Genomic DNA, 11,572 nt, shown 5'->3' on the forward strand with positions numbered 1-11,572 from the left:
ACTAAAGTGAAGGATTGAGGTAGTTTTGGAAAATCTTACTTATGGGTACGAAGAGTTCGACGTGATACTAAGTTTGGTACAATTTGGAATTGGACGAACGGATACAGCTGGAATCTTGAGATTTGGAATTACTGTAATTATTATGGAATTTACTGTAATTATTTTGTATTAATGGCGTGTATGGCCGAGATATGTCGTCGAAATACGTACCATAAGTATACGAAAATTACTTCATGGTACTCAATTTGTTTTTGGGTGTAGGGACAGTGCTGGAATTTTTATTTTTTTGAGTTAGGGTGTGTATTGGTGTGCAACGTAGATCTCGCTGTTAATGTGTAAGGGTGAGATACGGCTGATCTTTTTGAAAATCGAACTTAAGGGGTACGTACAGTACTAAGATAAAAATAAATATTGATTAAAATTGGTATAAGTGCGACCAAATTTTCAGTGTTTGTCATTTCCATATTATATATTGTTTATTTGTTTTTTTTATATCCTTTCCGCATACGAAGTAGCGGGCATTTTGCTAGTACATATATATATATATAAACAAGTGAAAAAAGGCTATAGTCTGCACGGGCCGAGCATGTGATACGCTGCAACACTACCCACGTTTAGGGAATATAATCCGACTACCACCAAACATAATATGCTCTTTCTCTCTGAGACCCCCATAATCAAGCAAAATTTCGTGACGATCCGATCAAAATTCCAACCTGTAGTGTGATTACAAAAAATGGACTTTTGCGATATCTCGGTTGTTTGCTCACATACGCCAACATATTTTGCATCAATATAAAGGAGATCTTTTCTTCTTCCATTGACGGGCTTTCCCTTTGGAATACTTCTACCAGAAGCGGAGATATTCGCATAAGAAAAAAACGTTGACTTTTCTCCACATAAGCTTTTTGCTTATTCCGACTCCTGAATATTATCTGACTAACACCAAACTTAATAGGCTTCTTCCTCTGAGGGACCCGCATCAACTTCCAAAATATTCGTGACGATCCGTTCAGAATTGCGACCTGTGGCGTGATTACAAAAAATCGGAAAATGGGATGTATTACCGACTATTGCGATATCTCTGTTGTTTGACCACCTACAACTACGTGCTTTAAATCATTGTAAAGGTGACAACTTTCGTTCTCAGGTTTTCCTTTTGATATACCTCTTACGGAAACAGAGATATTGGCTTTGGAATAAAACTTTGACCTTTTCTCCAAATAAGTTTTTGCCCATTCCGACCTCTGAATCAATAGGCTTCTTCCTCTGTTGGACCCCCATCAACCCCAAAAATTTTGTGACGATCCGATCAAAATTGCGACCTGTAGCCCGATTTCGAAAAAAAATTTAAAAACGGGATGTATTACCGACTATTGCTATATCTCCGTTATTTGGCCACCTACGCCAACATACTTTGCATCATTGTAAAGGTGGGATATTCTACTGTCATAGTCAGGCTTTGCGTTTGGAAGCTCCCAATCCAAAACTGTGATATTTGTCATTATAATTAAAATCGCAAAAATGAAAAGTTGGGTTGTATTAGCGATATCTTCGTTGATTGACGACCAACTACAGCCTACAATACATCGTGATATTTTCTACTTTCATTAGCATTACTTTGCTTTGATATACCCCTTATAGATGAGGAGATATACGCTTTGAAATATAACGTTGACTTTTTCTCCTAATAAATTTTTTTGCCCATTCCTACCCATAAATGTCATTAGACCATCACTAAAATCAATAGGTTTTTCCCCTGCGGGACCCTCATCAACACCCAAGATTTGGTGACGATCCGATCAAAATTGCGACCGGTAGCGTGATTAAAAAGTTTAGATGGACAGCCAGATCGACTCAACTCGTCGAGACCTTCATTTTGGTATATACCCACACATAGGGGTGTAGGGTATAAAAAATTAATTTCAAAGGTGTCACGGTATCTCGCTTGTTAAGAAATACGATATATTTACAAATTTATTTAAATCGATCACTTACTCAAAGAGTGGCATAAAAAACGCGTTTTCTGAGTTACTAATATCTGGTTTTTTGTAAATAATTGTTGTAAAATAATTCAGCCTAATCTCGGGTTTTATTGTTTTTAAAATTTAAAACAACAAGTTTTATTTAAAGTTGTAGTTAAAGTTTAAAGATGTAGTTAAAATTGATTTAATTTCGGGTAAGGCAAAGAATACTAGTTTCGTCCAACGCCACATGGACTCATCAGTTCTCATAGTTCTTTGTATTGAAACAAAGAACTCTTCCCCAATTTCATGACAACCAGAGCTCAAGAATAAACGTAACCGATGAATTCGTTTAAATGCGAATTCATCAGAAACATTTAAAAAATCTCGTAGCCGCATATGTAAGCCAAGTAACTACTTCCCAATGGTCTTTGCATTGCAAAGAAACGCATAACAAATTGTGATGGTTTGTTGTAGTCAACAACAAACTATCGTCACCGTGCTGTGTGTATATTTTTAGATCACTTTTGGCAGTTTTGTTGAGATGTGTATTATTTTATTGTTGTAAAATATTTCAGCTTAATCTTTTTCTACGTTAAAAAATATAACATTAAATTCGGCACACCAAATTTTTTTTTTCAAAAATCATTATTTATTTCGAATGAAAGCTATAAGAAAACATATAAACAAACTGTATTTTATACTAAGTTAAAGGACAATTCACAGGATACTCGCTATCCTCTGAAGTTTAGTCTATTCATCCCTATTTGTTGGTTCACTTGATTTTTTGCAAACTTTCAACCTTCAACCTTTTTGCCAGAAGACTTACTTGTCTTCTCACAAAGGTCTACTGGTTTTCTCATCTGAGTTTTTATGATAAGTCATCCTTGTTTTCTATTATTATTTATTAGTACTTTTAATTCTGTGCCCCGTGCAAAATTGTATTTATACAGAATTTAAATTGTTAGGATTGGTGCTCAATTTCCGTAATTTGATTGTTTTTATACCCTACACCACACTGTGGTAAGGGGTTTTACGTCTTTGTGCATTTGTATGTAACATACAAAAGGAAACGAAATAGATCCATAATTCCTTTTGGGGAATATATATATATATATTTATAGTAAAAGAATTTGTGTACAGAGAACGTAATAGCCCAGTTAATATTCCAGTTGTCCCTACTACGGTGCCTTTGTCAAAAAACTAAGTAAATCTGTATCTTTATTTGAAATCTTTTGGCTGTGATTTCAAAATTTTGGTTTTCACGGAGACATGGCTCAAACCTGAAATTCGTGATACTGAGATTTTGTCTGATCAGAGTTAATAAAAATGGTGGGGGAGTTTTGATCGCTGTGCATAAATCCATAGCCTCAGAGCGTATTATCCCTGGTGACAATTCAAATTTAGAATTTGTCTGTGTTAAATTAAATTTTTTAAGTAACGTCATTACTTTAACCTGTTCTTATATTGCTCCTAATTCTGATTTAGAAAATTACCTTAAACATTCAGCTACTTTGCCTTGTCGAAATTGGAGTAGAATCTTCAACAAAGGCTTGGCCTGCTCGGGACCTTTAATGAGGGCAGAGTTCAACGATGTGTTATTTGTTTTGGCTGCTGCATCAAATACAACGCGAAGTTTTCCAGGCTTGTGAGGGTCCACAACACCAAAGTGCGGCAGATACCATGCGGGGTACTTGATGTTGGTCACTTCTGTTGTAGATAAGACACGAGCATATCCCTTTTCCATATTTCTACTTATTTCCAATTTGTACTTTTCAGCAAAATTGGAATCTTGAGACATTTTATTTTCTATAGAGATAAGTAATTTTTCCGCCATGGCATAACTAGGATGAAGTTCCGCAGGATATTTCTTCCATAGTATACTAATTTCGAATCTATCACCGACGTGTCTGGTGGTTTTTTCCATATTATCACGACTAGTTCTATCTTCGCCTGATAGAAAAAAAAACTCTGCTTCATGAGAAGCACCGAAATTTTCGGTGGCAAAATATTCTGTTATCATATTGTACATTTTATCAGGATATTTATGGTCTTTCAAAAGTAAGACTGTAGGACGTGGTGACGAAAAATGATTTGTTTGGCCATATGCTACCCATCCGAGCTTCATCTTTACGGCTACTGGCGACAGTTCTCCGGCTTCCTTAATGGCGGTAGGAATGGAGAGGTGAACATTGTCCAAACCAAGTAAGATTTGTGGTGTGATATCTTTGTAACTTTCCATAGGCAATTCATTCAAATACGGAAAAGCTTCTTTCCTAAAGGACTGAGTGGACAAATTCCAATTCTTTACAGTGTAAAGATTCTTCATAACATGACGGTTTTTGGGTTCACACAGGCCTTCGATTTCAGAGTTCACTATGTAAGACTTCTCTGAGACTACATTGTCCCCATACCATTGAAGAGTAAGTGAGGATTGGCGACCTTTAGACCCAGCTGCTTGGCGATTTCTTCATTCAACAAGGATATTGACGACCCTTTGTCAAACAAGGCATAAATCTTAAAAACCCAGAAGGACCAGATATCTTAATTGGAAAAATTTTAAATAGATTACTTGCCTCTACCTCAGTTCTGCAATTAAGAAGAGGCTTTGACGGTTCTATTGACGAAGCTGGAATCAAATTGTCCTCGTGTAGTAATTTGTGGTGTCGACTCTTGCATTTATTTATTTCACACGGTTTTTTGGATCGGCACGTTGATGAACCATGTCCTCTTTTAAGGCAGCAAAGACATAGCTTCAACCCCTTTACCTTCTCCCATCGCGCATTGACTGCGAGTTCATCCAGATTTTTTTTTGCATTTGTGCTTCTTTCTTATCTTTGTCCTCAATAAGCATGACAGGACGCCCTTGTGTACTTACGGATGCATTCAGAGACATGATACTAACAACGCTGGCGAGTTCTCCCAGCCATTTTGAGAAATCGGATATTGTGGGATACGGCTTTATTGACATACTCGATCTAGCCCATTCATACTGCTTATCTATTGGAAGCTTAGACACCAATTAATCCAAAAGGGTTGCATTTGTAAGATGATGTGAACAATTGGCAAAGCTCAATAATACTTCTACATTTCTTACTTTAGTAGAAAAGTTCACTATTTGGTCCATACGCTTCATGGTGATCACCGGAATTTGTCGAATCATGTTTCACTGAGATCGTATTAACAATTCGGGACGGCCAAATCGAAATTCCAATTCTTGCATTATATTTGGCACGTTATTTGGGTGGATGAGCATAGAAGAAACTGTTTCTTTTGTATCACCGACAAGACATTTTTGCAGACGCATTAGATTATGACGATTGCTGTAGGTGAATGCTTCTGTAGTTTCTTTAAAATTCGCACTGAACAGTGGCCAATCTTCAGGTTTTCCCGAAAAAAGTAGGTAAATCGTAAATTTTTTGGACATTGTAGGACGTCAAATTTCCTAGAGATGGGGCGTTTGGATGTTCAGATCTCACAGGCATCAATAGTGGACTCGTTTGTTGACGGTTTGCTGATGTGTTTTCTTACAATGGGACTCGTTCATTGCATTGACCGTTTATTACATTCGATTGGCGTAATGGGTGATTTGCGGATTGCTGCTGTTGGAAATGACTTTTCAAAATATCGATATCACGGCGACTTTCGGCGACAGCTCTGGTTATGTCATTAATTCCAGCCAAGATTGCACATGGCTGATCATTTTTCACAGGTGCTGGCATGGTTTCTCCTGCATTTAACATCGTGGTATTTAACTCGTCGGCCTCTTGAGAATTAGCAGTATCAAGGGGGAATTTCTCCGGCTGGACCACTTCATACATAAATTATACGACATATTTCGTCACAAAGAACTTCTGTTGAACCGTGAATTGAGTGCCCGCGAATCAGCAACATCAAAAGTAGGATCGGGAAAAGCAATAAAGGACGACAAAGTTCAAAATGTGTGCGCTGAATTTTAGTTTAAGAGATGATCTTCACTTGTAAATTTCAGAAAAACAGCTATAAATAGCATTGAATATGTGGTCAAATGATCGGAACAATCCTTCTTAGATATGCGTGTTGGAAGGGAAAAATTTATTGTATTTTGTATGCACCGTATAAACAAAAAAATTATTTTTCTCGAAATGACATTTAGAAATCGGATTATTAAAAACTGGTTTTCGTAGACGGCCATTTGCCACAATAATATTTTTCTCTTTCAGACGAAGAAAAACTTTTGTAGTTTTCTCGGAAAAAATTCTTGAAAACTGGTTTTTGTTGGGCTTTACAACTGGGGGTCTCCTTTTAAGGCAAATCTCATTGGCTTTCATCCAGCTTAAAACTTGGTCATGAATTGCTTGGAATTTTTCTGGCATGTGGTCCCTTCGATTTGTATTGCCCCTTTATTTTTACATATTTTGGCTTAAAGATTTTCTCGCGCGGAAGAATTCCGTACAGAAAACCCGTCAAACCAGCAAAAACTTTCTAACGTGTATTTCGCTGTTATTTTCAATGTAAGATTCAGTAGAAACAATATAGATATGAATTTTACATCATATTTACCTTCTGTAGTTGAGTATTATACTCGAACAAAAAAACACATAGACTCCGAAAACCTGATTAAAACTCAACACGACGGACCAGCAACGCGGACACGAGTCTGCTAGTAAACTATAAAAATAATATTTGGAGTCAAAAGTTATTTCAGGTTATATCGTCACATTAGTATTAATTTACTCATCTTCGTTTTCTCTGGAATCAGTGTCGTCATTTTGACAACAAATATTTTTATTTTCGTTAACTGTTAATGAAAAATATACTTCTAATAAATTTGGATCGATCTGTGCCAAATCTATGTCGCAAATATGTATGAACACGAGACCTATTTGAAAAAATGCCTTCTAATTGGGCTGTTAGGAAGGTATTATTAACAGTTTTTGTGCAAATACAGCAAGAGATTTCTATCTATTGGCAGCCATACTCAAAATGAATCAGGTTTTGTTGTCTTTCTATCTATCAAAGCGATAAATCCAGAAGAATTCTTATGTTCTACGAATGATGTTTACCCATCTTCTTCAAAATTCTCTTAACTGTAGTCTTCAACAATATCATATTGATTTCACTCCAATTTACTCCCCCTATAAAGGGGTGTAAAACATTTTCTGTGAGGTTGAATTTATTGAAAACTTTGCTGAGTTTATATCTTTCCTATGCAACCTCAAACAGCTCCACCAATAATTTCTATTTGAACCTGTCTGTTCTCATAAGTATGTTTATTTATCCAGTTGCCTGGTATATGGTTAAACAGACATCATTATAGCTCATCAGCATGCCTAACCTAGCTCAATAGCTCCTTTATCTGGTTCAACAGGTACTAAACTATATTCGACAGCTCCTTAATATGATTAAACGGCCCCATCCTTCGGTAACATCCGCTATGGTGTATTGAGACTTCTGAATTTTTTATGAGAAATGCGATAGGATTTAAAAGTTCCAATAATTTTTGTTATGTACTGAATGAAGTCCACTTTAAAACCCAGTTCACTTATGCATGGCTTTCCATCAGTGTCTGTTTCGGCAGACATTTTTTTCATTCGTGAAATATTGCTGCTTAACCATTGAAGGCAGCAGATTACAGTTTCAGCTTGGTTCCTTTTGGCTATTTTGGCATGCTCTCTCTTAAATGTTGCTTCAAGTTTTACTACTTTTTGGGGTTAAGGAACGCTTTCCGAGTAAAATATGTTAAAGTCCGCAAAACTTTAACATAAAGGAACAAAGCTTATAATAGTCATATATACGTTACACAATGCAACACCATGTGGGATTTATTTTATAGATTGATTTTCGTATTAAATGAAAGTACAATATGTTGTACACACACTACAACAAATTGTCACTGACAAATTCTAAACAATCTTGAATATTTATTAAAAAGTGTTAAATTAAGTAAATTTTACCCTTTTTATAAATTTAATACCACACTAAGCATTTTGGAGAAGAAACAAATGTGTAACAATATTACAGATTATAAATTATATAGGGAGCATAGGAATTTTTCGGCTTTTTTTATGACGTTAACAACTTTTCATATGTTTCATACAGGTATATAACTTTTCCTACTTTTACAACTTTACGACTGTAGAAAACCTAAAAAGCTGTCAAACAGGTCATCTCTGGTCGTTTTCTGATGCACCATTTCCTGTATCATTCATTCCTGAAGTATTTGTATCAAGATTGGCATGAGATACACTGAAATCTCTTCGTTCTTCTAATGTAGAAATGTTATAGGGTTTATCGAATTTGATTTTCACATCATTATCTTCTTTCTTAAAGGATTTTCTAGGTTTAAATTATTCTTTGAAAATTTGTTCATCCATTAATTGTATTTGTAATGCTATTTCACTTTATGCTGTCTACTCCAACTTTTTACTTTTTTTTATATAAACTTTTTACTTAGATAAAGTGTTTTAATTAAGCAACCAATATTTAAACATAACAGGAATCAGATGAACCAGGTTATAGTGCTGTTGAAACATAAGATTGAAGTTGAAATACATTTGGGAGCCGTTGCGCTTGATATTGAATCTGTTAAACCATAGTAAGAATTATATTGAAAGATAAAAGAGCTGTAAAGTAATAACAGGGCGGCTACTAAACAAAAATATGTAACCATTGAAGTACATACATATATAAGGGAACTGTTGAATAAAATAGGGAGCCGTTTAACAATATTAAGGAGCTGTTGAATATAATTTAGTACCTGTTGAACCATATAAGGGAGCAGTTGAGCTAGATTAGGAATGCTGTTAAGCTATAATGGTGTGTGTTGATCCACATACCAAGGAACTGGCTTAATAAACATCCTTATGTGAACAGTTAGGTTCAAAAAGAAATTATTGGGGTTTTCTATGATATAGTTATTGCTTTGTTTTTATATAGCCAGCTAGTTTCCTGGTAAAAAATCTGTATAAAATTTATCCAATTAACAATCTTTGTTATCGTTTCCACATAACGTTGAAATTACAATAACATTACACATGATATCCAAAAATGTGGTAGTTTTATGTTTCCATGCTCGTGCCCATGCATCCTTGGCAATTGTAATTTGATCAAAATGAATATACATATTTAAATTAAGATCAAGTTTAATCGTACAAACTTTTTTATTTTCTTTTCCTTTGACCTGTGAATACAACATATCGCTCATTTACTCAAAGAGTGGCACATCTCAAATTATCTAGTTTCGAGAAAAGCGCGTTTTAAGTTGGCGATTGATATTTGACTTCCCAAATTAAAAAGATTGTTTCACAAAAAAAAAAAATAAAATAAATTCTTGAACCATATTTTGCAAACACCCACCCAGATATCTGTTCTAAATTTCTGTGCAAGATCAATCATGACTCAAACAATTTTTTCTTGAATTATGTCAAATCCTCAGTAAATGAGCTGTATCTCTTTGAGTTTTTGAGATAACAACATGAACATTTGACATAAAATAAAGTAGAAGTAGGAGAAAAAATTGAAATTGCTAACTCAGAAAACACATTTCTTGAATCATGCCGGTCTTTGAGTTAATGAGCTATATCGCAATTAGCAGTCTCATTGTCTGTATGTACATTTTTCATAACATTATCTTCATTTATACTGTTTCTATTGTCACATTTCCTCGCTTTAAGACATTCCACCAATGTTACTTCCTTATATAAGTTGATCAAGGTAATACAAATTTTAGTAATTTTATATGGTGTAATGGTATAAATTTTTTTTAGTTACTATCCGATTAAAACTGGCTGAAATAAGACGTTTTGTGTTGATCTGATTATATAAAATGTCTTCACAAGGCTTTTTACGGTACTCAAACATAAGAATTGTTAAAGTCTTCCCGACTTGTCGACCTTCTGTTCGGTGCAGATCTTTATCCGAAGATTCTGCAACAGGTTACCCCTACCAAACTGTTAGGTTAGCTGATAGCGCAGAATACAGTCTTCGGCTGGATCATTACAGGTCCAATGCCATCCACCCACACAGGTCCTCCTATTTCGAGATTCTCCTTAAAATGGTTGGGATATAAGACTGGGGACAGGCTCCCAATTATACATACGGACGTTTTTCCGATTCATACATTTAACGATTCATACATGTGTTGAGGGCTTAGAAAGTCATGCTAGGTCAGTTTTCCTAAGGAAAAGAGAGATTACGTCACATACACTTCTTCATTACATGCTACGCAAACATTTCTTCTACGACTATCTACTTAATTAACATTTTAGTTTACTACCTAAACTTTTGCTCTACGGCCTCCTACCTAATGTGTTTTAATGCGCATGTCCCGAAATGTTCATGTGACATTCATTTGCATCTGTCATGGGAACTTCGATCCAAGCTCTTCCGGATCAAATTTATTTATGTATCTGCGAATGAGGAAAACGATATTTAATCCCAACGGCACTCTTACCTCCATACTCCCACCACACGGCGTTAAGCAGAAGTAGGTCATGTTTCGAGGCGTCTGCGCGACTTACATTTTCGTATTATTGAAGCATCGTGCTATATATCCGTAAAATGACCAACGGGTTAAGAGGTCCTTCTGACCTAAAAGATCCTTATTTGTTTAATTTTTGCTTCCTCTCTATTTTTCTTGTTAGTTGGAAAATTTTGAATGATAGTTGCGACGATTGTGTGAGGATGACGTCCCATGCACGACAAGGAACAACAAGCTGATTACAAAGTCGCTCCCTATGAAGCCGATGGCAAACCTGACAGCTGATACTGTACCTCCATCTTAGAATACTTTTTATGTTTAAAACAAATTAATTCCGCCCTCGGAGTTCCTGCAGAAGAAACTTGTGGTCTCGCCACGTAAATCTGTAAGAGGTGGTCTTCAATCACCTTTTGCACTCTTTAGATGATGATCAAGGTCTCTACGAGACATTGAACGACTGTGCTCCACGGGCACACTAATCTAAAGAAGTTTTGTTAATAAATCAACACGTTACCGGATCAAGGTTTCCACGAGACATTACACGATAAATGACTAACATTTAATTTGCAAGATAGCTCGATGATGGTAGTCCGGCGGAATGATCAATGTGCTACGAGATTTTTAGTAAACACTTTTTTTTTAAATTCGACCCAATGATGTTATTCTCATTGTTAAATTATGTATACTACCTTAAAATCAAAGGTAATGTCATATTCAAATGTGTCACGTTTCTATATAGCCCGCCTTTCAGAATCTACGCTAGTCATTAAACTAATATCTTGGCCTACGGCAACGACAGGATCATATCCTACTCGTCGAATCCTTTGTACAAAGGTAACATCGTTGCACGAACGTTAAATCAATAAAAATACGGTCCACTGCGATTAGAAAAAATGCTTTCACATTGTGTTTTATTTTTTCTATCCTCAGCATTTATGTTAACGAGGGATATGTGCACCTTCATACGGGCAAAATGTGTCTCATCGAAATAATGGTTTTAGACCATAAGTATGTTTGGACGAAATCCGTTTCAGACAATTTGGAGTCGATTTAGTAAAGTCTGTATTGCTGGCTGCGCACCAGTCGATTCGAAAATGTTCGGAAAAATTTGTGCGCACGATAACTCTTGAAGGGAGTAACAGATTTG

The sequence above is a fragment of the Musca autumnalis genome, unplaced genomic scaffold (assembly GCF_047663935.1).
Source record: "Musca autumnalis isolate F117 unplaced genomic scaffold, ASM4766393v1 scaffold_52, whole genome shotgun sequence".
Taxonomy (NCBI): Eukaryota; Metazoa; Arthropoda; class Insecta; order Diptera; family Muscidae; genus Musca; species Musca autumnalis.